The following is a 26,928-nucleotide window of genomic DNA, read 5'->3' as shown; positions in this document are numbered from 1 at the left end:
GAAAGAAAGTAATAGAATTAGGTCTTTATGTTACATGTAATTCTGTTAAATTAGAGAATAACTTGAGGCTTGGAGAACACAGGTAGCTTGTCCAGTATTACCCACATTCGTAGAGGAAGAACGAGTCTCCAGGAACAGAACCGACTGCTTCTATTGCTCAGGCTATTTCCTGAATAATGGAGAATAACACTGCTGCTTCAAGTCCTTCAGCCTGTTCTGTGTGTAAGCACTCCTCACAATAATTTGCATAGTGGATAGAAGCAAAATTTCTGTATTTACACACTAAGTAATTTTGTCTAGACATTGGCCCCTCTTGATCGTTAGTTGTCATACTAATTTTTTTTAAAAAGAATTATCCACTTGTGATGATGGGAGTTTACAAATGATGTTGTTAAAAATAACACTTCTTCACTTTAAAATCTAAGGAAAACAGTGCAATTGCCTATCTATCAGCATGCTTAGAACTTTACTGTCTGGCTAAGTGTAAAGTCTTTTGCTGAATGTCTGGCTGAAAATGACATTCAGCAAAAGTATTAAAGATGGTGATAAATATAATAAATTCTACCTCTGAAAGGTCATTTTGGTTCAGAGGAGAGCATCTTCATTTTATGATTACATAATTATGCCAAAATGTTTTTGCAAGAATGAATAGGCAACTATGTCTCCATCTTAAGAGTTATGACTTTGGCAAAATGCATAACTTTCAGGGACTCTTAGGATCTAAGGGAAAATTATTCTTTAGAACTGTAGACATTAATGATATCTAGTTGGAAAGATATTTTCAACAGTTAGCGCTTTTAGAATAGGTATTAGTTTAAATGTTTTTAAACTATTCACATAAAAGAAAATATATGTCAAATGCTCAAAGCAATGATTTTTCTTAAAGTCTTGCATTAGGGAAATGATACAGACCAAAATTAAGGACAGAAAAATAAGCAAATTGCTTTAGGGTCTCTAGCCTCTCTCTTCCACTTTTGGCAGCATCTAATTTTATGTAGTTATCTTTAATGTTAAGTCAACCATTCATTCTTTTTCACAAATACACGTGAAAGTCATATGGTAAATATGTTTTAGGGCATGTTTGATCTCTTGGACCAAATTCTTGACAAACTACTCCTATAATAGTCCCAAGAGCACTAAAAGAGGTGTCTGCTGTTTTCAAGGGCAATCAGCTTATTAGCAGTGGACCTGCCATGATTGATTTCAGGCATTTTTAAGTCAACCCCGACTGAAATGGACACACTAGATTATCTTGCTGAATTTCACATAGCTAATTCAGAATGCAGTTTAATGATTTACAGATAAAGCATCCCATCTTGTTAAGCAATGCAGGTGGACATCCACTGACTCAGGAATCATGTCATTCAGGAGCAGCCAAATGTGTATATATACATCAAAGGAAAGAATTAACACATATGATAAAGATTAACAAGTAGTCTTTAAGACTAAGTATGTTGCAGATGTGTGTTTGTATCAGTAAACATATTTTGGTGAAAGTTTTTTTATATTTCTTGTGTTATTGAAACATGTTAATACTGCTATTAGCATAATAATATTGGAGAAGGAAATGGCAACCCACTCCAGTATTCTTGCCTGGAAAATCCCATGGACTGAGGAGTCTGGCTGGCTATAGTCCATGGGGTTACAAAGAGTCAGATACAACTGAGCGACTAAGAACACATATAATAAAAATATAATTCATATGCCTATATGTAACTTAAATGGGTTGATAAATAGTATCACATTGAATTATTTTAAATTAAGAATATGCTGTGTATGGTTGTAAAAACTTGGATCATTTGGGCCAGAAGGAATACTGGTCTTCAGTGCTATAGAATAATGGGAAAAGGGAAAGAAGCTGGGGCCAGGGCTGAGGAAATTCACTGGTTTTGTGGCTGGGTTCCCGGCAGAGAGATGGCCAGCATCCAATATCTGCTGTTCAAAGGGTGATGAAGGAAGCCTGAGATCCTGGCTTGATGGAGTAAGGCAGGAAGGGTTTGCAAGACCTGTAGTCAGCACAGTGTAGATGGCCACGTCGTGGTTCCAGATGGCCTCTCCCTAAGCCAGGATTACAGAGAGCAAGACGCAGCCAGGACCCCACGCTCTAGTCTCAGTGAGAAACAGTGCTGTTAAAGGCCAGAAAAATCACAGTTGTTACCAGGGTTGTGGGCTTTGGATTCAGTCAGACCTGGATTATAATCCTGGCACTCCCAGCTACTACTCATGTTTTGTAACCTCTTTAAACTTAATCTCTCAAAATCCCAGCTTTATCCCTGGTAAAGTAGAGCTAATAATATTTATTCCAAAAGATTTTTTTGGAGACTAAATGATGTATAGAATCTAATGACTAAGACAGCAGGAATTAAGAATGTAAAGATAAAAAATGTAGGTTTGGAGCTGGACTCCTTGAGTTTGGATGCTAGCTTGTGTTTTGGGGGCAGTTTACCCTCTTTGGCCTCAGTTTTCTCATCTCTATATAAAGAATGCTAGGTAAACCTATCTTTTAGGGTTTATTGTTAGAACAATGCCTGGTATATAGAAATAATTAATAAAGTTAATTATTTGTAATGTTAAATCAACATACAAAATATTTTTTATTGTTGCTGTTATTTCGGTTAATAGGGTCAGTCATATAGAGAGCTAAACAGGGTGCTGATGAGGGGAAAGCTGACTAGCAAGTATCTGTGAAACCAGGGCTCTGTCTAGATTGAAAAACCACAAGCCTCATCCTAGATGGATGAGGAGTCTGTGCTGTTCATGTGCTATTTGCCATCACCAAGAGTCAGCATGTGAGTAGTAAGACACTGCTAAATGAAATGTCCACAAACTAAGACTCAGCAGGGTAGGGGAAGTGCAGAAATAAAGACCATGTGATTGATCAGTATTACAGTTTTAAGAAGAAAACCACATTGGTCTGCTTAAAATTTTGTTATATCTTTCTCAGAATTACTGCTTCATTCCTGGCTTGTTCTGTTCTGCTAAGAGGCTCCTGAAGATGTGTCAAAATAAGTCGTTCCTCACGGGCACCGTCACTTTAATTGCATTTTTAAAAAGTGTACCCTAAAGAACAAGGCTATACACTCAGTTTCTCAATGTCCTGGTTTCCTTAACTCTAAAATGGAGGGGTTGGATGAGATATTCTGCAATAACCTTTCAATTCATACATTATATGATTCTATGGTCATACACCATATTTGGCATTCCATGGTGGGCTGCAGTCCATGGGGTCGTGAAGAGTCGGACCCGACTGAGCGACTTCACTTTCACTTTTCCCTTTCATGCATTGGAGAAGGAAACGGCAACCCACTCCAGTGTTCTTGCCTGGAGAATCCCAGGGACGGGGGAGCCTGGTGGGCTGCCGTCTATGGGGTCGCACAGAGTTGGACACGACTGAAGCGACTTAGCAGCAGCAGCAGGCCACCTTCAGAGACTAGAACATATGATTGTTGTAACCACGTTTTAATAAAGTCCTTATGGAACTCCCTGTAACTAAAAACCTCTGGATTAGGTCCAGGGTCATTAAAATAAATTCTGTGATACAGTGGGCTCTATTCTATAGAGATTTTAGGTTGTAACTGTGTGCTTTAAATAAAGTCATTTATAATGAACTAAACCCTGAAGGAGATCTGACTTTTTCAATATGTTCTGTCTTACCATGATCTATTAGATGATGGAAATGCCTACAAAGGAAGTTACCTTGACACTTACATCAGTGATTCCTACTGGAAGCTTCTCACTTCACCTCATTCTTTAAGTCTTTAGCTGTTCTGAATTCTGTGTCAGGCAAACTCTGAAGTACTCTTGGCTTTGTAGATATCACATGTCTCAATAATTATCATTACTTTTTTCAAAAGCATTTTGCTTCTTTCTCCTATAATGTCTTAAGTCATGGTAATAGTAGCTGACATCTCCTGGATGTGTGATGTGTGCCAAGCTCTGTGTTCAGACTAATCCATTGCATTTGCTCTTTCAGTCCTCAGGAGACCCTTTCGAGGCAGTATCCTTACTCCCACTAAGCCTTTGAAAGGTTGAAAGTCTTGCTCTAGGTCACATCAGTGGTTAAGTCAGCACCTCAGCTACCAAGTTTATGCTTTTCATCACACAGCTTTCTTGATGAGCATAAGGAAGAGGCTGACAATGAGGACATCAAAAGCTTTTGAATTTAGATATCTGATCTTCACCACGAGAAAAATCTCAAGATACGCAAGGGTACTTTATTTGAGCGTTGTAGCTATTTTGTAGAAATTGTGGATTCTTTCTTATGGCAAATATTTTGCTTTCCTTATATCTGTTCACTATATTTTTTCTCAGATAGAGTTTAAATCTATTTTTACAAAACTATAATTCATCCATGCTTTCAAAAAGTTTGGCTTATACAGCTTTCTATTTAGAAATGGCTTATACAACTTCCCTGGAGGATCATTGCCTTTTATACTCTTGAAAAATAAATTATTTTGAGTTCTCTCTGTCTTCAAAGAGCTATTATTACTAACTGAATCTTTATCATCACAAATAGGCCAAAGGGTAAGAGGCTTTTATCGATACTGCTCATTAAAATATTCATAACTAGGAATTTTAGATGCATTCCCTGTTGAGTGTAATCAAGCTACTGTTGCATTTGTGTGTCTTTTACCCACTTATTTTTCTTAAAAGTAATTTTCTAAAGTATAAAAGGTATTAGATTGTACACGCGTATTTTTGTTTTGATATAGGATGGGTGATGAGAAGACAGCATGTGATATAAGATTTTTTTTCCTCTGAGATGCCTGTCAATTAACTGTTTAAATGATAAATTGAGACATTTGGGTTAGGTATAGTGGTAAATACATGGGAATAAAAGAATATTTGGTCTCTAGGGCAACAGGATATATCTTTAAAGGAATAAAGTGCAACTTGCAATGTGGCAAAAGAATACTTACATTACTATATGTTTTTAAAAGAAGGGAATTTGTGTAGGGTCGTTATGGAAGATAAAACAGAAAAGGTAAGAGTTCATCTTGTCCATAAAAGGTGAACATGAATTTGATGCAGGGAGGGATACAATGAACTAAAACCACAGGCAGGACCATGACATTAAGCCATGCTCAGGATAGCAACTAAGTCCTCTTGGCTCACAGGGAAAGTGTATGCAAAGGCTAAGTTAGAGAAAAAATGAGAAGTGTAGCTTGCATTCAGATAGTAAAGAAGTTTGAATGATTAGTGATGAAACTGGATTCTAGTCAACAATTCTAATTCAATTCTAATGTAGGTGGGGGTTTCCCACATCAAGTAATGAGCCAACAGCAGCTGGGTGTTTACAATTCAACTCCACTCTGACGCTATTTGCCCAAAGATGGAGTCAGATCTCACAGGATGAGGGCTCAGTCCTTTAGACAGCCCTCTTTCTCCTCCTTTAGATGTCAAATGCAAGTCCAAGTGGCCACCTATGCTTCTGATGGATCAGTGACAGATTGAATGTTCCAATTACTCCTCCCTGGGTTTTATTAATTTGTTAGAGTGGCTCACAAAACTCTGAAACGTTTACTTACTACATTGCCAGTAATTATTATAAAAGGATATATGACTCAGGAACAGCCAGATGGAAAGGTGCACAGGGCAAGGTAAGGGGGGAAGGGCGCCTCCCTCCCATGCCACCTCCAAGTGCTCCAGTCACTCCACATCTCCACGTGTTCACCAGCCTAGCAGCTTTCTGAACCCCTCCTCTTGAGATTATATGAAAGCTTCATTACATCAGCATGATTGATTAAATTGTTGGCCATTGGTGATTAATTTGACCATTAGACCCTCTCCCTTCTTAGGAAATCAGGGGGTAGGATTGAAAATTCCACCCTCTATTTATAATTGGTTCCTCTGGCAACCAGCTCCCAATCTTAGGTGCTCTTCAGAAGTTACTTCATTAACATAAACTCTGATGTGATTGAAAGGGCTTTGTTATGAATATTAGGACATTTGTGCTAGACACTTTCCTGCCAGGCGTTAGTTCCTATCATCCTCACAGGGTTCATTTTCGGTGGGTGATGCTATATCACCCATTCAGCAATGAGGAAGCTAAGAGAGTGTGTTACTTGTCAGGGCTCACGGACCCAGTAACATCAGAACCAAGACCAAGTTCAGACTTGTGACTCGAGATACAACACGGATTCCATCAGACTCTACTGCAACTTACAAAGAGTGGAAGATTCTCAATTATGGCTTTTTCAAAGGAAGGCAGACATAGGATGAGGGTCACAGTGAGAGATATTGCTCAGAAATTTGAGGATATTGAGTATTGGGGGATACAGATATCAAGGTGCACAGTGAAAGAAAGATCATTCCAAGCAGAGGGTCAGGGAGATTTGAACTCCGGGAAAAAATGGATATGTTATTTGATTTTAGTATCATATCTTTGCTGAGTATTGTTTTTTTGTTTTTTGCTGAAATCATTATTCTAATAGTTAGGTGGGTGGTCTATGAAATACAATACATGACTTCATATATGTCTCTGCCTCTTACTAAGTTGTTTAATCCTGAGTGTCGTGCCTGCTCTGCCCTCAACTGTAAAATAGGGATGATAGTTTCACAGCGCGTCTGTGAGGAATCAGTGAGTTAAACTGTAAAGTAATACTGAGGATGATTCCTAGAACTTAGTAAGCATTCAATGAATATTTACTATTATACCTATCATTAATTATAGTAATAAGACAATGCACTTTCCAGAGTATTTGAACACTTTGGAGTTATCTTAGTCAGGGTTCTCCAGAGAGACAGAACCCATAGGACATATATATGTAAAGATATTTATCTTGAGGATTTGGCTCATACAACTGTGAAGCTTTAGTTAGTCCAAAATTCAGTGGGGGAGGCTTGGCAGGCTGGAGACTCAGGAAAGAGTTGCAGATCATGTTCAGTCAGTCATGCTGGAGATCCAGGAAGAGCAAATATAGCAGTTGAAGTCCAATTGTTTCTTGTTGGAGAGGTCAGATTTCAGTTCCTTTCAGGACATCAAGTGATGGGATGCAACCCACCCACATTATGGAAGGCAACCTGCTTTACTCAAAGTCCACCGATTTAAATGCTAATTTTATCTAATAACAGCCTCACAGAAACATCTGGAATAATGCTTGACTGATATCTCAGTTCATTCATGTTGTTATAACAAAATGCCATAAACTGGTGGCTTAAACAACAGAAATTTACTTCTCACAGTTTTGGAGGCTGGGAAGTCCAAAGTCAAGGTCCTGGAATGTTCAGTGTCTGGTAAAGGCCCTCTTTTAGGTTTGCAGTTAGCTGCTTTCTTGCTGTATTTTGACCTTCTGGGGAGAGGGAGCCAGAGACAGTGCTAAGAGTCTCTTCCTCCTCTTGCATGTGTGTGAGAGCTCAGTTGTGTCTGACTCATTGAGACCTCATGGACTGTAGCCCACCAGGCTCCTCTGTCCATGGAATTTTCCAGGCAAGAACACTGGAGTGGGTTGCCATGCCCTCCTCCAAGAGATCTTCCCAACCCAGGGATTGAATCCACGTATCTTGCATCTCTTGCTTTGACAGGTGGATTCTTTATCAGTGAGTCACCTGGGAAGCCCCTTCTTCCTCTTATTAGGGCACTAACCCCAACATAGAAGTTCCATTCTCATGACCTCAGTGAACCAAATTACCTCTCAAAGGTCCTACCTCTTAACACCATTATGTCCGGAGCAGGATTTAACATACGGATTTTGGGTGGGGTGGGGCATGAACATTTATTTTACAACAACCGATTATCTGTATACTGTGGCCCAGCTAAGTTGACACATAAAATTATCCATCACAGGAGTAAATCACCTTAGCCTTTGCATCACAGGGTTTTCCTACTTGGTCCACTTATTTAGTAGCATAGAAAAATGTACCTATAATCGCACCCTGAAAGTTAACTATCTATTGACAGAGTGTCTTTCAGGGTATACTTTTTTCATTCTTTTGTCTCATATGATTTTAAAAGATTTTTTCCCTCACTTCTAGTATATTTAACTAGTGGGACCAGATACTGAATCTGAGGTCTAGCTTTCTAGGGAGGAATTCAAAAGCATCTTCCTTAAAATGCATGCACACATACAATTAATGTTTGTTCCCTTAAAGTAATTCATAATGACTCTACCAAGGAATAGAAGCAAATGGAGCTAACGGAAATTTGTTCAGATTAGATTTTAACTTTCTGTATTCTCTTGTGTGAAATCTGACTGTTTTATACACAAAGTTCAAAGATCTCCAAGACAAGAGGTTTATATCACATGTGATGTTAGCATTGCTGTCATTTTATAATTTCTTTTGCAAAATCTTTTTTTTTTTTTTCCCTACCAGGTTTTTTCTTGAGAATAGCTGTTCTCATTCTTCAACAGAATCCCTACTACAGGAATGGACGTGAATCTGTTTATCTGTTAATCATCCTGAGTCCTTATTGAATGACTCATCCTTCACTCAGGGGTCTCTGGAGTGTCTCTGTCACAACCAGTATGCTGACTCTGTGAATATACTTTCTGGTATGTGTTTTACAATGACAGTCTCAAGTAAGAAATTATTATTATTTTTGGCCTGAGGTTAATAAAAGGGCTTATGATAGAATGTAGTTCAGCTGAAGTCCAATAGTATAGTTATTTTTCTTTCTTTCTTATCACCTGGTTTGCAGTGCTTTTTCCTGGGATGTTGGCTTGATGCTAATTTTTAACATCTTTTTCTTTTCTGTTTTAAATTGTAAAATTAATATCTGTTCATTGTAACTAGTGAAACGATAAAAAAAAATAATAAGGACAAGCTAACAATTTCCTTCCACTTCCCTGAGGATACCAGGGCAAATAAGTTTATATGCATTTTTTAACCTTTTTCTAAGGTTATGGAAACATACACACATTAGTATTGATTGTTTTTATAAAAGACATTATGGACATTAAGCTGCAATTTGTTTTTCTTTGTTTAACAATATGCTATGAATAGCCTTCCAGGTCAACAAATATTTTTCTGCTTTTTAACACAGCTAACGGTTTTAACCTGGGTTACCTCCCAAAAGTCTGGGACAAGAGCTTGCCTGCAGGCAGTTTATTCTGGAAAGTGATCCCGAGGATCAGGAGTGGAGGACTGGAAAGAACGAAACAGGGAAGGAGGACAAGTCAGCCAGTGGTTTGTTTTCAACCTGATCAGAACTGTGGGAAAGTGAGATTTCTAAGGAGCAGTGTAGAACACATCTCATAATTGTTTGCTGAAGGGACAAAGGAGAAACCACATGGATGCTGGTTTCAGCTCCCTAGTGGTCAGGATATGCCCTGTGCCCTTTTTGACTTCAAGTTTTCAGCTGTATTGGAATGGCTGCATTCCTACAAATGTCTCAAGTGTTGATGATAAAGAGTCTGGACACAAAGCGAGAAATATGTGATGCAGCTGAAAGAAAGTGCTGTCAATTATACCTCTGAGCAGCTGGTTACTACAGCAACAGTTAGAGTAAAATGTGAACTGAGAGGATGTGAAATGATACCCAGGAGAAATCTAAAACAAATGCATAATGTTCCATAATGTGTATGTGCCATATTTATGTAACAATACACAGTGGATAGGTATTTGTGTTGTTTCCAGTTTTATTTTTGCCTCCACAATCTGGCACTAAACATCCTTATTCATATATTTTTATTAGCTGGTGCTTTGAGGTCTATATAATTCCCCAAAGTGGAATTGCTGGTTCCAAGCACTTTTAATCTGTTAACTGATTCCTTCCATAGCATAGGTATTATTATTGTCCTCCTTTCCCAAACGAGGAATCAGGCACACGTAGAAATCTAGTAAATGAAAGCAGTTAACGAATTTTTATTTGGTACTCGAAGATTTAAATTCCAAAAAATTCTTAGACCATATAAAAGAAAAAAATTTAATATTATTAAGTCAACGTGGTTTATTTCTTTAACCTGCCAATCATGCTTTCTTGCAGCCATTTAAGCATCATATTCCCAGAGAAGGAAGGAAGGTGCATGTTATTCCCCAAAAGAGCAGTTTCTGACCTAGAAGAACTCTTTAAGCAGAAACCTTAGAGGCAGTCTTTCCTGTAAGGTCACCACTGGAGTGGGGTCAGGGGAATGACCTTGAACTGAGGGCTGCAAGGTCGACTGCTTGAGTTGTAGCTTTTGGCAGGCCTACCTAGATAAGAGAATCCGTGTTCATGAACCCAACGTCTACACTAAAGGACAGCATGGGAACCAGCTATCAGGCAGACCCGGGAACAGGCAAGTTATGGGGCACGTAATTGGGCCTAGATAACAGAAATCTTTTTACAAAAAAGTATCTCAGTTTGTTGAAGTAGCCCTTGGTCAAAATATCTGCAGTTCTTGGAAGCTCAGTATGTTCATTCTGCGGCCCTGGTGCTAAGGAGATGCTCTTCCAAGCACAGAGGATGAAGCGCTTATGTTCAGGTGGAATTAAGAACAAATAAGCCACAGTGTGAAGGTCCCTTATGGGGCAGAGATGGTGAATCTAAAGATCTTCCAGTCAATGCATTCCACTTGACTGCATGGCTTCTTGAGTCAGTCATAGTCCTAAGCCTCACAGATAGATGACGCAAGACTCCTTGCCTCAATGAGCGGAACCTCTAACAATTACAGTCAGTGCATAAAAAACAAACCGGAACATTATCTAGTATGCTGCATTAGTTTTCTATTGCTGCCAAAATAAATTACCACAAATTTGATAGCAACACAATTTGTTTTCTCACAATTTCTGTAGATCAGAAGTCCAGGTGAGCTCAGCTGAGTTCTTTGTTCAAGATTTCAGGAGGCTAAAATGAAGGTTTCACCTCAGCTGCGTTCCTTACTAGCAGCTCCAGGGGAAAATCTGCTTCCAAGCTTATTCAGATCGTTGGCTGAATATACTCCCTGTGTTTGTAGGACTGTCTCTGGTTGTTCTTGTTGTTTTTTGCTGGCTGTCATTCAAGGGCCATTCTTTGCTCCTTGAGTTTCCTACAACTCTTTCCCATGTAAGCCTCTTTTAGCAATGATGGACCAAGTCCCTCTCAAGGTTTCAATCTCTGACTTCCTCTTTCTCACACATCTTTGAACTCTAGTTAGAGAAACAGCTTTGCTTTAAGGGTTTCTATGATTAGATTGCTAAAGAAGGCTTTCTTATCTCTTCTTGCTATTCTTTGGAACTTCGCATTCAGATGCTTATATCTTTCCTTTTCTCCTTTGCTTTTCGCTTCTCTTCTTTTCACAGCTATTTGTAAGGCCTCCCCAGACAGCCATTTTGCTTTTTTGCATTTATTTTCCATGGGGATGGTCTTGATCCCTGTCTCCTGTACAATGTCACGAACCTCATTCCATAGTTCATCAGGCACTCTATCTATCAGATCTAGTCCCTTAAATCTATTTCTCACTTCCACTGTATAATCATAAGGGAATGGGAAAGACTAGAGATCTCTTCAAGAAAATTAGAGATACCAAGGGAACATTTCATGCAAAGATGGGCTCGATAAAGGACAGAAATGGTCTGGACCTAACAGAAGCAGAAGATATTAAGAAGACTGGCAAGAATACATGGAAGAACTGTACAAAAAAGATCTTCACGACCCAGATAATCATGATGATGTGATCACTAATCTAGAGCCAGACATCTTGGAATGTGAAGTCAAGTGGGCCTTAGAAAGCATCACTACGAACAAAGCTAGTGGAGGTGATGGAATTCCAGTTGAGCTGTTTCAAATCCTGAAAGATGATGCTGTGAAAGTGCTGCACTCAATATGCCAGCAAGTTTGGAAACTCAGCAGTGGCCACAGGAATGGAAAAGGTCAGCTTTCGTTCCAATTGCAAAGAAAGGCAATGCCAAAGAATGCTCAAACTACTGCACAATTGCACTCATCTCACATGCTAGTAAAGTAATGCTCAAAATTCTCCAAGCCAGACTTCAGCAATACGTGAACCATGAACTCCCTGATGTTCAAGCTGGTTTTAGAAAAGGCAGAGGAACCAGAGATCAAATTGCCAACATCTGCTGGATCATGGAAAAGCAAGAGAGTTCCAGAAAAACATCTATTTCTGCTTTCTTGACTATGCCAAAGCCTTTGACTGTGTGGATCACAATAAACTGTGGAAAATTCTGAAAGCGATGGGAATACCAAACCACCTAACCTGCCTCTTGAGAAATCTGTATGCAGGTCAGGAAGCAACAGTTAGAACTGGACATGGAACAACAGACTGGTTCCAAATAGGAAAAGGAGTCTGTCAAGGCTGTATATTGTCACCCTGCTTATTTAACTTCTATGCAGAGCACATCATGAGAAATGCTGGGCTGGAGGAAGCACAAGCTGGAATCAAGATTGCTGGGAGAAATATCAATAACCTCAGATATGCAGATGACACCACCCTTATGGCAGAAAGTGAAGAGGAACTAAAAAGCCTCTTGATGAAAGTGAAAGAGGAGAGTGAAAAAGTTGGCTTAAAGCTCAATATTCAGAAAATGAAGATCATGGCATCTGGTTCCATCACTTCATGGCAAATAGATGGGGAAACAGTGGAAACAGTGTCAGACTTTATTTTGGGGGGCTCCAAAATCACTGCAGATGGTGATTGCAGCCATGAAATTAAAAGATGCTTACTCTTTGGAAGAAAAGTTATGACCAACCTAGATAGTATATTCAAAAGCAGAGACATTACTTTGCTGACTAAGGTCCACCTAATCAAGGCTGTGGTTTTTCCTGTGGTCATGTATGGATGTGAGAGTTGGACTGTGAAGAAGGCTGAGTGCTGAAAAATTGATGCTTTTGAACTGTGGTGTTGGAGAAGACTCTTGAGAGTCCCTTGGACTGCAAGGAGATCCAACCAGTCCATTCTGAAGGAGATCAGCCCTGGGATTTCTTTGGAAGGAATGATGCTAAAGCTGAAGCTCCAGTACTTTGGCCACCTCATGAGAAGAGTTGACTCATTGGAAAAGACTCTGATGCTGGGAGGGATTGGGGGCAGGAGGAGAAGGGGACGACCCAGGATGAGATGGCTGGATGGCATCACGGACTGGATGGACGTGAGTCTGAATGAACTCCGAGAATTGGTGATGGACAGGGAGGCCTGGTGTGCTGCGATTCATGGGGTCGCAAAGAGTTGGACACAACTGAGCGACTGAACTGAACTGAACTGATGATTAGATTGTGCTCACACGCATAATCCAAGATAACCTCTTTAAGGTCTGTAAGTTTATCTGCAGTCTCTTTTGCCATATAGTGTAATATATTCAGAGGTCTCAGGGATTAAAGAATGAGCATCCTTGGGGGTTCATTCTGTGTACTCTGTATATTATAAGTATGAACAAAATATTAATGGGAAGGCAGAGCAAGGAGATGGCAATTCTGTCTGGAATAAAGGTGGTAGAGAGAAAGGCTTCATTGCAGGGGTAACATATGAATTATATTTCTAAGGAGGAATGTGATTTCATCAGAGAGAATGGGTACATAAAGTTTATTTCAGGCAAATATAAAATCAGGAGAACATAAAGACATTTAGTTATGTTTGGGATTGGCAAATAATCTAGTATAGCTAAAGTATGTCTGAGTTTAAATCCTAGCTATGCTGTATGACCATCTGTGTAGTCTCAGAGAAATCCCACTTAGTCCTCATTTCTTCTGTGAAATGGGGGTAGTTCGTGATAGTACTTCTTTCACAGAACGTGAGGATTAAGTATGCTAAAATACCAAACACATGTCGTGTCTTCCACATTATACATGCACTTCAGAGACAGCTACTAGTATTTACATTCCTGTTATTCCTAGAGCCAGAGCAGATTGGTAAAAAGTGAAGTGGCAGGAGTGAGTGAGGCTGAGCGTGTAGGCTGTGGTTGGAGTGTGCAGTCAGAATGGAACTGTATTAATCAGTATTATTTTTGACTCATTGTTTTCTTCCAGATATTCTGACATCACTCTTCTATGAGTTTTATCTTACTTTCTTTCTTTCTTTTTTTTTTTTTTATGCTGTCCATACTTTCCCTCCACTTCCCACAACAGCAGTTAAATATTGGTGTGTTTGTGTCTTTAAATATCTGCCTTCTCATTCGGCTGTAAGCTCCAGAGAAGCAAGGACAGTCTTGTCCACTGTGTTTTATCTCATCCCCTGAGAGTGAGTTCAGCACCCAGCCCAGGGTCTGGTACATTGTAGATTCCATATATATTTTTACATAAATAAATTAGTAACTAAATGTGTTGTAGGATTGTGAGTGGATTTTATTTTAATGTCTTTCACAATGCATTGAGTTTGATTAAATTATTTTAAAAAACAAAGAAAGCACATTAGGGCTCTCAGTCTTACATCCCCGTGTTCTTCCTTGTGAAGTCATCAGCAGTCTCTTAGAGCGGGAACCTGAATGAGACGCTAGTACAATTTGTTTCCAGGTAGATCTGTTCCATCACCAACCATTCAGATTTTGGTTCCTAAATGACAAGTTGTTGGGCTTAATTAAGATGGAACAGTCTTCACTGTGGGACCAGAACTGCTAGCCCCCTAGCATTTCACAAATTCAGGTCAAGCAGCATCTATATTAAGAACGCACTCTCTATATTAAGAACTCCCTCTCTGTGGGAGAGGGAGAGGGTGGGATGATTTGGGAGAATGGCATTGAAACATGTATACTATCATGTAAGAAACGAATCGCCAGTCTATGTTTGATACAGGATACTTGGGGCTGGTGCACGGGGATGATCAAGAGAGATGATATGGGGTGGGAGGTGGGAGGGGGGTTCAGGACTGGGAACTCATGTACACCCGTGGCTGATTCATGTCAATGTATGGCAAAACCAATACAGTATTGTAAAGCAAAATAAAGAAAAAATAAAAATTAAAAAAAAAAAAGGAACACACTCTCATCAGCAACAGTGGCTCATTAACAGCAGTGATTCTTAGAAAAATCAGGAAGCATTTGTAGTGTTCTTTATGTATGTGCTATAGTCCCACCTTCCTAGGGAAAGAACGGTGCCTCTTGGTCACATCAGAGACTCAGGCCTGCATCTTATCTTACTTTCAAAGGCTTCATCTTAATTTTTTTGAGTGGGTTATACTCCAAGTCCCCCAAATCTCTTACAACATTATGTTCTTTCTCTAGAAGACTTACCCTATTTTCTGTAGTTTTAGCGACTATTTCCGGCCCCAGCTTCTCCCCTGAACTGAGACCTGCACTTGCACGTTTCAACCTAAACACCTTCCTCCTCATTCATTGTTCTTGATCACTTTCTGTCTTCTTGCCACACCATTACCACCATCTCCCTACCACATACTATTCGTATTCCACCAAGAACTATTCATATTCCACTGTTCTCTGTCTTAGTTCTTGATATCAGTATTCCCACCAATAAAAATAATTGCAACAGACAAGTCCTGGAGTGCGGTTTCATTTTTATGGACTCTCTATATTCCATTTCATTTACTTGGCATACCCATCCCAAGCTCAGATATCTTCCACTCTGAAGCCCCTCCGTGCTGTTTCCAGACCTTGCGCATGATTCTGTGGTGCACAGACTGCATTGCATTGTGAATAACTATCAATTTGTCTGACTCTCCTGGAAGTTCACTGTGGGTACCTTAGGAGTCCATGCCTTTTCATCTTTGTATTCATCATATTTAGTAGACTGCAAGGCTTCTAATAGCAGAGACTTAAAAAAAAAAGGATGTTGAATTGACTTTGAGTTTATCTTATAGGCAACAAGTCAATTTTTAAGTCTATGAATGACATTATCAGGTAAGTGTTTCAGCAAGGTAATTCTGGTAGGTGTACTAGATGGATTGGTGGAGAATGAGAGACTGGCAGCAGTGAATTTATTCAGGAGGTTTCTTTATAACCCACATGAGAGATGATAAAGGTACAGCAGTGATGGTGAAATGAGAAAAAATGAACAAATTTGAGAGATTATTACAGGCAAGATTTCTATGACTTACTGACTGATTAGATAATATTGATGGGGGAGAGATGGGTACAGGACAATGTTGGAATTTGGGACTGGCCAAGGGAAACAAATGTTGGGTTAGGGAATATAGAAGGAAGACTTTGTTCACAGAGAAAAAAATATAAGGTTTGGTTTTGAGCATGTCAAGACAGAGGTTCTGAGGGACCCCCTGGAAGAAATGTCTAATAGGCAGTTAGAGATCAAGTACATATTTTGTATGTTTTTAAAACATTTTCCCAAAAATCTATATTGATTTTAAAGTGCTTAAACAAATTCATGAAGCACTTATCTCTTATTTTCTAAAATAGAAGCCACTATCTGCTTACGCTGTCTAGCCATAGTGTGCTCAACTCCACATGGTGAATCAATAGGAAAATTAAGGTGACAGTTGTTAGCACCTCTTTGCCTCTCCTTCACTCTGGCAATCTCAGTGAACAGGATCAGAAACACCACTGATCACCATGGAAGCAACGGATACACACAGGTCAAGGATGGGATTTGCTCTAGGTCTTATGGGAAATAACAGTGGAACTTAACTACATTTCCTGACTCCTCAAATGTTTATCTCAAGAGAGCATTAGAGAAATGCAGTTTGAATAATTTCTCAGAAGATTGTGAAGAATTTCTCCTTTCTCTTCCATCTAAGATCCAGCAATAATGGATTCTTGAAAGGCTGTCTTAATGATATTGTTTCTAGAGAGTATTAGGCTGTTTTGAAAACCTAAGACATTAGTCCTTTACTTTATCTGGATTCATTTAGGGCCACCTGTCCTCTATGACCTGTAATCAATGGAAGAGGCTAAGCGGCACATGTTTCCCTGAACAGGAAGGAAAAGAGAGTCATGAGGGATGTAGTAAGAAGCAGAATCATTTCCCTGCGGAGTGCGATTGCATCATGCAGGTTTTGTGTCTGCTTAATGTCTCCAAATGTGGATTTAATTGTACTGTGATAGCATGTTCATACTGAGCAAGGAGAGAAAAACAAGTAACAGCTTTCTCACCAGTAAGGCATCTTATTTACCTATCGCTTCCTGGCTGCATGGAAACCACAGACAATAAATCTCTCTTGAACATTTGTGAGGTTTCTTCTTAAAATGCAGGAAATGTAACCCTCCTACAGACTGCAAGCAATTCTAAACTCTTTTCCTGTGAGATTTCTACTTAAACTTTTTGTGCCAAAATGCAATTTATTTTGAGTACTCTTGAGTTTCTTAGGACTTTAATGAGTTTAATGAATGTTTGCAATGATTTTTCACGTCAATGCCATGAGATTTACAGGCTATTTTTTTTACTGTGATCTACCAGACCAGCTCCCTCTGTGGCTGGCAGGTAGACATTAGGCATTTTTTGACCCTGAATGTCATAGGTACAATAGTGTCCAGTTCTTTGTGACCCCATGGATTGCAGCACGCCAGGCTTCCCTGTCCATCACCAACTTCCGGAGTTACTCAGACTCATGTCTATTGGGTCGGTGATGCCATCCAACCATCTCATCCTCTGTCATCCCCTTCTCCTCCCACCTTCAATCTTTCCCAGCATCAGGGTCTTTTCAAATGAGTCAGTTCTTCACATCAGGTGGCCAAAGTATTGGAGTTTCAGCTTTAGCGTCAGTCCTTCCAATGAATATTCAGGACTGATTTCCTTTAGGATGGACTGGTTGGATCTCCTTGCAGTTCAAGGGACTCTCAAGAGTCTTCTCTAACACCACAGTTTAAAAGCATCAATTCCTTGGCACTCGGCTTTATTTATAGTCCAACTCTCACATCCATACATGACTACTGGAAAAACCATAGTTTTGACTAGATGGACTTCTGTTGGCAGAGTAATGTCTCTGCTTTTTAATATGCTGTCTAGGTTGATCATCGGAGAAGGCAATGGCAACCCACCCCAGTGTTCTTGCCTGGAGAATCCCAGGGACGGGGTAGACTGTTGGGCTGCTGTCTATGGGGTCGCACAGAGTCGGACACGACTGAAGTGACTTAGCAGCAGCAGCAGCAGGTTGGTCATAGCTTTTCTTTCAAGGAGCAAGCTCTTTTCATGGCTCTTTTAATTTCATGGCTGCAGTCACCATCTGCAGTCATTTTGGAGCTCCCAATAATAAAGTCTGCCACTGTTTCCATTATTTCCCCATCTATTTGCCATGAAGTGATAAGACCAGATGCCATGATCTTAGTTTTCTGAATGTTGAGCTTTAAGCCAACATTTTCACTCTCCTCTTTTACTTTCATCAAGAGGCTCTTTAGTTCTTTGATTTCTGCCATAAGGGTGGTGTCATCTGCATATCTGAGTTTATTGATATTTTTCCCAGCAATCTTGATTCCAGCTTGTGCTTCATCTAGTCTGGCATTTTGCATGATGTACTCTGCATATAAGTTAAATAAGAAGGGTAACAAAATACAGCCTTGATGATAGTAAAAGAACCTAATGCTGTATGATGAACATCAAAAATAGTAATAATGAATTCATCAAAGTGTAGGCACTTGGTTGTCCCTTCTCATTTGTATCTCTCAGAGAAGAGGAAACAAATACCCATCAAGGACCACTGTGGACACAGTAAGGTAAAGATACAAAGATGGGTCTGTATACATGCAGTTGATGGGTGTGGTGCAGTAAAGGTATGTGTACCTAGATCATGGCAGACTAAGGCTTTTATGGGAGAAGTGAGGAGATTATTAATGTAAGAGTCCTGGAGGTTGATTTTCTTCATTTGTTATCTGACTAATGGCTCTGAGGTTTCCCATGTGGCTCCGTGGTAAAGAATCGGCCTGTCAATTCAGGAGACACAGGGACGTGGGTTTAATCCTTGGGTCAGGCAGATCCTCTGGAGAAGGAAATGGCAACCCACTTCAATATTCTTGCTGAGAAAATCCCAGAGACAGGGGAACCTCGAGGGCTATAGTCCATGGAGTCACAAAGAGTCAGACACAACTGAAACAACATAGCATGCGCGCACATTTTGAAATGATTACCACAGTGAAGCTATATATCCATCATCTTACATAGTTATCATTTTTTTGTTTGTTTTGTGGTAAAAACATTTAAGGTCTATCCTCTTTGCAAGTTTCAGTATATAATACAGTGTTAACTATAATCACTATATTAGATTTCCAAAACTTTTCTGTCCTGCATTACTGAAACCCTTGACCAATCTCTCTCTATTTCCCCTATTCCCCAATCCCTGGCATCGAGCATTCTACTTGCTGCTTCTATGAGTTTGGCTTTTTCAGTTTCCACATATAAGTGAGGTCATGCAATATTTGTCTTTCCGTACCTGACTGGTTTCATTTAGCAAAATGTCCTCCAAGTTCATCCATGTCATCCCAAATGGCAAGATTTCTTTCTATTTAAGGGCTGAATAATATTCTATATACACACTTTCTTTATCCATTCATCCACGTGTAGACACTTAGGTTGATTCCATATCTTGGCTCTTGTGAATACTGCTTCAAAAAAATACATGGGGGTGCAGGTATCTGTTTGAGATACTGATTTCATTTCTTTTGGATATATATTCAGAAGTGTGACTGCTGAGTAGCTCTCTTTTTAACTTTTTGTGGAACTTCCATACTGTTTTCCACAATGGTTGTATCAATTTACTCTCCCAGAACACTGCACAAGAGTTTCTGAGCAGGATACACTTTGATTCAGTAGGAAATCTTGATTTTAGTGAGTTAACCCATATATATGGAGAGTGAAGATCAGACTCCCAGGTTTAGTTTGGCTCTAAGCTTGAAGAAAGAATGGCAAGAGGGGGACCAGGTAGTCCTTGAGGCTCGAGGACTGTCTGATGGTTTCCTAGGTTATGAGAGAATGTAGAGATTTCAAACAAAAGCCATGGTTCAAAATGAGAAGTACACCTTGGCCTGAGCCATCACTGGACTCCAAAGACCAACACCCATTCCGTTGAGGAGGGAGATGTCCTCACGTGTGACAGAGTGAGCTACCAGGAACAGCAACATCTGAAAAACCCTCACTACATACTGCAAAATGGAAACAGAGCTTGTTTCAGAAAAAGATAATGATGTACCTGATTTAGACATTCTTGTTAAAAACAAAGGCAATTAGCAAATTTGTCACGTGGTATTAGAGAAAAATTTCCCTGTTCAGCTCTAGTATTCTTTAAGACAATTTGGTTTCCACCTGACTACCCAAAGAGAATTGCTCAGCTGCTACAGTAACTGTGTCCCTGGATATATGGCAGTTGACAAAAACACTCTATATGCTGATTTTTATGCTTAGAAATGTAGGCTGGGCTGGCGGATAGGTAAAATTACAAGCTGGATGATGAAATTGGGATAAGGCAATGTTGGCACTACCCAGCCATCAGCAAATCCTGTCAACTCCATCACTCCTACCCTGGTCTGAGCAGTCACCATTTCTCATTGGGATTTTGCATTGGTTTCTGAACTGTTCTATTTCCTCTCTTGTCTTTCTTCCTTCTACTCTCTAAACACCTGTAACAGTGATCTTTAAAAAATATAATTCAGATCACTATTCCTTTGATTCAAATTCTCCAAGGGGACATTAGTCAGCTCTTGCTTCGGTAAGGATCCTTAAACCACCCTAACTCAGAAGTTTACAATAGTAAGCATTTGTTTTTCTTGTTTCCAGGTCAACTGGGGTGGCTCTGCTTTAGGCTCCAGGATGGTTGCTCCATCAACATTATTCTGGGCCTTGGCTGAAGGCGCATTGACTTCCTGGAGCCCACTCTTTCAATAGTAATCTGAGGGGGTCCCAGAAACCAAGATACCTCATGTGAAAACCAGAGAAGGCGATGGCACCCCACTCCAGTACTCTTGCCTGGAAAATCCCATGGGCAGAGGAACCTGGTAGGCTGTGGTCCTTGGGGTCGGGAAGAGTTGGACACGACTGAGTGACTTCACTTTCACTTTTCACTTTCATGCATTGGAGAAGGAAACGGCAACCCACTCCAGTGTTCTTGCCTGGAGAATCCCAGGGACGGGGGAGCCTGGTGGGCTGCTGTCTATGAGGTCGCACAGAGTCGGACACGACTGAAGCGTCTTAGCAGCAGCAGCACCATGTGAAAACATTTAAGGCCACTGTTTGCATCACATTCGCTAACATCCATTGACCGCCGGTGTGAGGAAATATTCTCTACACGTGGGGAAGGATGCCGCAAAGAAATGTTTCCAAGGGCGTGAGTGTATAATCCTATTACCCACAGGTGAAAAACTGGGACCAGTAAGCAAATCTCTCCAGGAGGGCTTTGTATGGCACTTCACAGTTTATAAAGACCTATATGATCTGGCCTTTGGCTACTTTTCTGAAATAATTTCCTATGACTATCTCCTTTCTCTTTCTGTTGCAGGTACTCTGGTCCTTTTTTAAAAATTCTTTGAACCCTTAGAGCATCTTTTTGTCCTGAATTTAGCATTTATGATTCCTTCTGCCTGAAATTCTCCCCACACCCCCACACAGCTTTCCTCATTCTGGCCTCTGGTCAAATGTCTTTTCCTAAGAAAAGCCTTCCCTGGCCACTCTGTTTAACATAGTAGCACTTGCCAAGCTCTTTTTGTTCTTAGCTGCTTAGTTGCTGTTTTTTTTTTTTTTTTCCACAGTACTTAGCACAACCTGTCATACATTCTAAATTATTTACTGGATTTTTCTCTATTTTTTCCATAAGCTCTGTGAAGACAGGGATGTCAACATTCCCAGCACACAGTGGACAATGGGAAAATTCAAAATGTAATTGTGAATAAATGAATAAACTGAATTGCAGGATCTTCCATGTTACATTCATTTCTGTTGCACCATGAAACCTTTGAAGTCTTGGGAATATAGCAGGATCTGGCCATGCAGAAAGGACATAAAGCATTCATAGGCAAAGGGAAAACTTTTTTTCCTCTTTATAGATTTTTACATATAAACTTTCTGCACAAATGGAAAATACTGATCTGAGTCATTTTTTTCCCTTATATTTTCCTATTCTAAGAAGTTTTTGTCACGTTTTTGAAATTAGAGAAAGCCTAAGGATTTTGTATGAGCTTCTACCAATTGTTGCTTGAGTCAAGGCACTTTGGATTGTTTGTGTGTTTCTGTCAGGGATTGGCCAACTTTTAATATTGGGTGCCAAGTTTCCAATGCCTGCTTTTTCTTGGTTTAAATTTTTTTTTTTTTAAGATGTGAAAGTTCCCTGTCATGAATAGAATATGTGTATATTTAAGCGTGGTCTTCGGAGGTGGCGCAGTGGTAAAGAAGCCACCTCCCAATGTAGGAGACGCAGCAGACACGGGTTCAATTCCTGGGTTGGGAAGATCCCCTGGAGTAGGAAACAGCAACCCATTCTAGTATTCTTGCCAAGAAAATTCCATGGACAGAGAAGCCTGGTGGGCTACAGTCCATGTGGTTGCAAAGAGTCAGACATGTCAGAGCATAAACACACACACACAATACAATTGTGAAAATACAATTGGTATTATACCATGGGTCTGGGGGTTTGACTGGGAGTAAGTAATCTAGTCCTTGAGAGGGTATTAAAGTAGTCTCTTTCAGAAATATAATCTCTTTAAAAAGAGGTACATAGGTAATCAAACTTTTGCACAGCAAAGGAAATCATCAACAAAATGAAAAAGCAACCTACAAAATGGGGGAATGACAACTGCATGTGACTGACAAGGGCAACAACAAAAAACAACCCAATCAAAAAAAAAGGGGCAGATCTTAATAGACATTTCTCCAAAGAAGACATACAAATGGCCAATAAGCACGTGAACAGATGCTCAAAATCACTAATTATTAGAGAAATCCAAATCAAAACTACAATGAGGTATCACTGCACACCAGTCAGAATGGCCATGGTCAAAAAGCCAAAACTAACAGATGCTGGAGAGGGTGTGGAAGAAAGGAAAACCTCCCGCACTGTTGGTGGGAACTGGTGTAGTCGCTATGGAGAACAGCAGAGAGGTTCCTTAACTAAAACTAGAACTACCATATGATCCAGGAATCCCACTCCTGGGAGTATATCAAGAGGAAGCTCCAATTCACAAATACGAAAGCACCCCAGTGTTCATAGCAGCACTATTTACAATAGCCAGAACATGGAAACAACCTAAACGTCCACTGACACATTGATGAGTAAAGAAAACGTGTTTGCTGTTGTTTAGTTACTAAGTCGTGTCTGACTCTTTTGGGACCCCATGGACCCATTTACACATATATAATGGAATAAGGCTTCCTTGGTAAAGAATCCACTTGCCGATGCAGGAGATGTGGGTTCAATCCCTGGTTTGGGAAGATCCCTGGATAAGGAAATGGCAATCTGCTCTAGTATTCTTGCCTGGGAATTTTGCATTGGCAGAGGAGCTTGGCAGGCAACAGTCCATGGGGCTGCAAAAGAGTCAGACACAACTTAGTGACTAAACAGCAACAATAAATAATGGAATACTAAATACCATATGATATCACTTAAATGTGGAGTCTAAAATATGAGTTGACTCATTGGAAAAGACTCTGATGCTGGGAGGGATTGGGGGCAGGAGGAGAAGGGGACGACAGAGGGTGAGATGGCTGGATGGCATCACTGACTCGATGGACGTTGAGTCTGAGTGAACTCCGGGAGGTGGTGATGGACAGGGAGGCCTGGAGTGCTGCGATTCATGGGGTCATAGAGTCGGACACAACTGAGTGACTGAACTGAACTGAACTGAACTTTACCAAATAGAAACAGACTCACAGACATAGAAAACAAACTTATGCTTACCAAAGGAGAAGGGGCCAGGGAGGAGATAAATTAGGAGTTTGGGATTAGCAGATACAAACTTCTACATATAAAATAAACAACAAGATCCTACTGTATGGCACAGGGAATATCCTGCAATAAACCATCATGGAAAAGAAAATGAAAAAGAATATATAAATATGTGTGATATGAATCAATTTGCTGTACACCAAACACTAACACACATTGCAAATTAACTCTACTTCAATTTAAAAAAAGAGAGAGAGCCACAGGGAGGACTGCTGATGGCCCAGAGTTCCATTTCCACTAGGGATGTCCAATAATGGCAAGCACACCACAGGCAGATGATATTTCCCATATGTAAGCCAAGCCTACAGTATCTTGTACCTATTCTGTGGGCCAGCCCTACCGAAATATCAGCTGCAAGGAAATGGTATGTGTGGGAGAAGCATTGGAGTCATTTCTAAAAAAAAAGAGCTCCTTATCAGGGTATAATTCGAGATGAAGTTAGGAAGAAGAACTGTGATTCGGAGTGCAGGGAATGAAGCCAAAAGTCTGGAACTGGGATGGCAGCCAATCACTGTGTCAAGAGTAACAGCAAGGGAACCAGGGAACAAATGAAGGTTAACCGTAGGATAACAACAAAAAGAGCAAGGGAGGCGGGCAGTTCGGAAAGGAATGCAGGCTGCAGGCCATGGCATTCCGTTTAGGCACAGCCTGAAACTGAGCTGGGCCCAGGATGTTAGATATGTTGCTCTGTATTTTTATAGGGACTATGGTTCAATTTGTTGTTTCGGTTTTTTTTCTAGTCACCATTATTATTTAGGTAGAAAGGTCACTTCAAGGTACTTCACGAGACAGATAGGATGTGTATTAATAGTTTTTGGTATTTGAAGGAGTCTGAGTTGCAAAAAACAAAATTCAACAGTGTATTTAAAAGTTCTACCTGAAGTCATGTGGTCCAAGAACACTTTGTCCTAGTAAAAAGCAGGATTGATGCTCATTATCCCAATTAAAGGTGAAAGATAAAGGATGTGAAAATAGATAATTGGGACTGTTTCTAAGCCCAAATTTCTTCTTTCAAAACTCTACCAATATAATTAGATCCTAATCGAACTGACATTTAATGGAATATACATTTATAAATTATTAAAATACACACATGATTTAAGTAAAACATTTTTGTATATAACCAATAAATATTTCAACATCTTTAAATTTTAATTTATCATCACCATTATTGTATCTTTATTTGTAGTTCTAGCTTAGTATGCTGAAATAAAGGACAAAATTTTGAAATAGTAAGGTATAATTATATTTGCAACGTTAAAAATAATCGTAAGCAAGTAGGCCTATTTGTATCATTGTTTTGGGCATTAGATAGTTTTAAATAAACATGGTTTAAAGTTGTATTTCACTAATTCAGACCAGGTAATCCTTTTTTTTTTTTTCTCTTAGTTAAAATCATGTAGCCCAGGGGAAATATCTTCTGAGACACTGATAAGGCACATTTTCTAGAACTGTCTGGGGTTCATAGAGCTACTATTTCTATTCTGCTGCTAAGTCACTTCAGTCGTGTCTGACTCTGTGCGACCCCATAGATGGCAGCCCACCAGGTTCCCCGGTCCCTGGGATTCTCCAGGCAAGAACACTGGAGTGGGTTGCCATTTCCTTCTCCAATGCATGAAAGTGACAAGTGAAAGTGAAGTCGCTCAATCGTGTCCGACCTTCAGCGACCCCACGGACTGCAGCTCACCAGGCTCCTCCCACCATGGGATTTTCCAGGCAAGAGAAATGGGGTGGGGTGCCATTGCCTTCCCAACACTCTATTTCCATTCAGTACTTTTCCTATATTTTCTCTCTTTCTAAATTAGTTTTAGGCAGTGAATGCTTTCGTATCAATTGTTTTGAATAATATAAGTACTTCCTTGTTTATTCATATTAAGTCTTTATCAAGGTTACTGGTACAAAATAAGTATTCTCTAACATTAATGGTCATACTGTTTCCAGACTTACACATTTCCCTGTCATTTTTCCATGTTCCTTCATTCAATAAATATCATTTGAGTGTGAGACAGGTTCATTACAAATTGCTTTATAATGAACTTCCCCAGAGGGTTGTATTCTTTCAGAGTCAAAGTCAAGATTATGATCAAGTTATATGGTCCATTTATATCTCCCAGTATTTCTATCAGAGTTATATGTTTTCAGTTTTAGTCTTCAATGGTTCTGTAAGAAAAGCTCTACTAATTTCCCCTAATCCTGCTACTGATTTCCCCGAAATAAAGAGTTATGATTCATTATTCATTAATATGCATTTATATGAATTTTTCATTATATAGCATTCATTTATTTCAGTGTCCTTTTATTAGTTATCTATTGCTGTGTAACAAATTATTCCCAAAATCTAGCAGCTTAAAACAAGTATATATTATCTGGCCAAGTTTCTGAAAGTTAGGAATCCAGAAGCAACTTCAGTTCAGTTCAGTTCAGTTCAGTCGCTCAGTCATGTCTGAAATTTTTTGACCTCAAGGACTGCAGCATGCCAGGCTTTGCTGTCCTTCATCATCTCCTGGAGCTTGCTCAAACTCATGTCCATCAAGTTGGTGATGCCATCCATCCATCTCATCCTCTGTCATCTCCTGCCTTCAATCTTTTCCAGCATCAGGGACTTTTTCAATGAGTCAGCTGTTCGCATCAGATGGCCAAAGTATTGGAGCTTCAGCTTCAGCATCAGTCTTTCCAATGAATATTCAGGATTGATTTCCTTTAGGATTGACTGGTTTGATCTCCTTGTAGTCCAAGGGACTCTCAAGAGTCTTCTCCAGCATCACAGTTCGAAAGCATCAATTCTTCTGCGCTCAGCCTTCTTTAAGGTCCAACTCACATCCATACATGACTACTGGAAAAACTATAGCTTTGACTATACAGATCTTTGTTGGCAAAGTAATGTCTCTGCTTTTGAATACGCTGTCTAGGTTTGTCATAGCTTTTCTTCCAAGGAGCAAGCTTCTTTTAATTTCATGACTGCTGTCACTGAAGCAACTTAGCTAGGTGATTTTGGCTCTGGGTTTCCCACGAAGTTATAGACAAAATGTCAACCAGACTGCATTCATCTGAAGGTTTGATTAGGCTGGAGGGTCTGCTTCTAAGATGGTGCTGTCTCATGATTTTTGGCAGGAGGTCTCAATTCCTTTGGCAGAAGACCTCTCCATAGGGCTGCTTGACAGAGCATCTGTCTTCTCCCAGAATTAGCAATCCAAGAACTAGGGAGCAAGGGACAAGCAGCAATGTTTTCGTGACTTAGTCACTTCCACCCTATTCTATT

Source organism: Oryx dammah, unplaced genomic scaffold (assembly GCF_014754425.2).
Source record: "Oryx dammah isolate SB20612 unplaced genomic scaffold, SCBI_Odam_1.1 HiC_scaffold_3, whole genome shotgun sequence".
NCBI classification, from domain to species: domain Eukaryota; kingdom Metazoa; phylum Chordata; class Mammalia; order Artiodactyla; family Bovidae; genus Oryx; species Oryx dammah.
This window is presented reverse-complemented; position numbering follows the sequence as displayed.